This window comes from Jatropha curcas, chromosome 2 (genome assembly GCF_041381405.1).
Source record: "Jatropha curcas cultivar XTBG-Jc1 chromosome 2, XTBG_Jcur_1.0, whole genome shotgun sequence".
Taxonomy (NCBI): Eukaryota; Viridiplantae; Streptophyta; class Magnoliopsida; order Malpighiales; family Euphorbiaceae; genus Jatropha; species Jatropha curcas.
This window is the reverse complement of record NC_143152.1, coordinates 15,367,879-15,371,655: the sequence shown is the minus strand read 5'-3', so window position 1 is coordinate 15,371,655 and position 3,777 is coordinate 15,367,879.

Genomic DNA, 3,777 nt, shown 5'->3' with positions numbered 1-3,777 from the left:
AAACCATTGCCTATAATTATGCGATGAGGAGCACCATAGCGACAGAAAATGTTCTGTTTAATAAATCTAGCCACCTGTTTGGCATTCAATGAATAAAACAGACTTTTGAAAAACTCACTTTCGGCTCCTCTTTTTCTTTTTTTTTATTATTGTATTTTTTATTTTTTATTTTTTATTTTTTATTTTATTTTATTTTATTTATTATTTTTTTTTACTAACATCCCATTCTTGCAGCACTATCGATCAGAACATCTATATATGGAAGAGGGAAGTTATCTTTGGGTGAGGCTTTGTTTAAATTTCTGTAGTCGACACAAACTCTTAGTCTCTCGTCCTTCTTAAGCATAGGGACTATGTTTGCTAACCACTCAGGGCAATGCAAACCTTCAAGAAACTTGCATTGAGCTACTTCAGAATCTTTAGCCTTGATCTTATCTCTTCTGGTTCGACCCATCTTCTTTCTTTGCTTTGCTGGCTTGATATTCGGATCGGTAGGGGTGAAATGCTCTGCAATTAACTTGTTGATCCCCGACATATTAGCATAATTCCGAGCAAAGATTTTTGAATTCCTCTTGATGCATCCTTGGAGATCCTTTTTGAGCTCAAGCTTAAAGTCCGATCTGATTTCGATTATTTTGAGATCTTCGGCGGTGCTTAGGTTAAATGCGAAATGATGCAATACATTTATGGCAAATATGCGTGTGGTATAATCAACGCCATAAACATGACAATCAGGAAAACGAGAAAACAAGTAATCAAAATTCATTTCTATTGATTAAAATGGTAAATGAGATTCATCCAGATTGTTCCCAAAGCAACATTCAGAAAAACAAAAACAAAACAGGGTTAAGAGCTTGTTCAATATAGCTACTTCGTCGGCACTGGGAGCATCCTCGGTCTTTGGAGCAGCTTTTTTTTCACCTTTGTGCGCTTTGACATCTTCAGCATCTTCCTCTCAGCTTCCTCTGCATCTTCCGTCGCAGTCATCCCGAATGTTTAGCACACATCCTCTCTTCCAACCCCGCCTCTGCCAATATCAGCTCTTCAGGCAAACTGCTTCCAACTGCATTAATTGATCCACCTATTGGAGACTCATGAGGTGGATAGTTATATTGATACTACGGCAGAGGATTATTCCATGTGCTCTGCTTATTACGCTCATTAGGCTTAGTGATCTTCCCACTATCTATCAAATCTTGTATAGCGTCCCTGAGCTGGAAGCAATTATCAGTAGAATGGCCTTTGTACTGATGGTATTCACAGTTTTGATCAATAAACCTACCCCGAATAGGTTTAGAGGGATTAATTGGTAGCTTAGACAATACGCCATTCCTGATGCAGGATCTCATAACTGTGCTCAAGGGCTTGCCCAAATCAGTGAATTCCCTTCTCACTTTCTCGTTAACAGCTCCAATTGTATTGCTACTCCCCGATTGGTTTGTAGCTGCATGACCAACATTTCTATTATGATTGTTGTAGGAAGACCGGTAATTGCCAAATCCTCGATTTTTCTTCTTCTCTTCATTGTACAGTTCTTCAATGTTCAATCCAGCCCTCTGCACCAGAGACAAGTCGGTGAGACTTTGAGCCAACATCCTCTCCTTGAAGTATGGTAACAAGCTTCGGCTGAAAATTCGGATCAACTCTTGATCCTTTGGCCTTGTCTGGACCAGAAACAATTTTGTTCTCCACCTCCTGTAAAAATCGGAGAAGCTTTCATCCTTCTCTTGCTTTAAGCTCTCTAAGTCGCGGAGACCAAACTCATCACTGTCATCCGTTTTAAGGTGTTTGAGAAAGGCAGTTTGAAGCTTAACCCAATCTCTCTGTATTTCCCCATCTAAACCATCATACCATTTTCTGTAACTCTTGTGTAATGTCTGGGGGAATGCCCGCAATACATCTTCTTCGTCGTATCGATTCATCTGAGCAACTCGAATGAACTCCGACAAATGAGATCTTGGGTCGTTATCCCCTTCGAATATGGTATGCTTGAAGGTCTGGAAGGAAGTGGAATTAGTGGGTTTCAGGACATATTCAGTCACGTGAAAATTGGTGACTGGATCTTTTTCGTTCAAAATAGACATCTTTTCCACCTTATCTTTTAGTTCCGCTAATTGCTTCATCAGATCTTTCTCAATTGGGCCAACATTACCAACCGATGTTTGGTTACCCAAAGTAGGTTCAGGAGTCTCCCTTTCCACAACTATAGGGGAAGACGGTGGATCACTTGAAGAAGGAGGAACTTGGTTCTACGCCCTTTCTTGGCGCGAGAGCAGCGGCTATTATGTCAGTTATAGCCTTTAACTGGGCTGAAGAAAAACCGGTTTCGTTCATGTTACCGTCGGCCATTTCAACTGTAACTTGATTTGGATCGAAAATCGAATCAGGCAAACTCGGGCTAACCACGGAACTAATCGGAGCACGCTCGGGGATTAGGGATACTGACGCGGAACCCAATGAAAATAAATTTCATGAACTCAATGACAAGTTTTGGAATAGATCAAAGATCTAGAATAAATTCCCCTCTATGGCACCCAAAGCTTAAAGAAGCAAGAACACCAATAATAGAGTAAAAGAATAAGATAAACGCCACAAAGAATTGATAAGTTTACCTTGATTCTTGATGCAATTAGAAGAATGCAATCTCACACTCTCTAAAAACATGAACACGCCTAAGCATGAAGAAATAGTCTTTAATTCATTAATTGTTGATTCTTGAAAATTACAAAATAACAAGCTATTTATACTTAATCTAAGAGGTCCAGATCCTTAGAGGATTTAGAGTTAGCTAAGGAGTAGGATTTAGCAAATCTAAACCAACTAAGGAGTTGACTAACAAAATCATAACAACTTAAGGATTTGGATATCTATTCCAAATCTACTAAAGATTGACTAAATCTAAACAAAATAAGGCTAATTAATCAAGGGTGGCCGAAATATTGGAGGCCCAACCCATTAACAAAGCAAAAAAACACAAAATAAGCTAACTAGCTTCCTTCGCGAGCGCGAGCTTCACATACGCGAGCGCGACCACACCTCGCGAGCGCGATTCTACCGTGCGCGAGCGCGAGAAGCGCAAAGGAGAGGCAGAGAGTTAGGCAGCGCAAGTCGCGAGCGCGATTCCAACATGCGCGAGCGCGAGCGACACTTCGCGAGCGCGAACCTTCACTGCGCGAGCGCGAGAAGCGCAAAGGAGAGGCAGTGAGTTAGGCAGCGCAAATCGCGAGCGCGATTCCAACATGCGCGAGCGCGAGCGACACTCGCGAGCGCGAACCTTCACTGCGCGAGCGCGAGAAGCGCAAAGGAGATGCAGTGAGCTTGCATGGCCTGGGGTGTGCCACCTTGCATGGGCGTGCTATCCAAACATGGTTCCCACTCAACTTGTGCTTCTATTAATGTGAGAAACTTAGGTGTTCCTTCAAGTTCTTCATAGCACTTGTTGAAAGCAAGGTCATGGAGCTCTTGTGTGATTTGTTCTTGAATATATAAGGACATGGTTGCTCCATACTTCTTTGCACGGCTCCTTGTAATTGGTCCATTAGGAAGTGCTAATGGATTGCCATTGTTGTGGTCCTTGTTTCCTTGAGCTCCATAGGTGGTTGGTGGTAGTGGATCCGTATCAGATACTCTGACTAAACGTTGACGAGGACGTCGGTGCCACACACCCGAAGTGATTTCCTAGGATGGATCAATTCTGACTGATAAATAAAAGGACCTGAGTTAAGGGGGTTCTGTATGTATGCATGAAGAATAAACACATAACACATAAGATGAGAA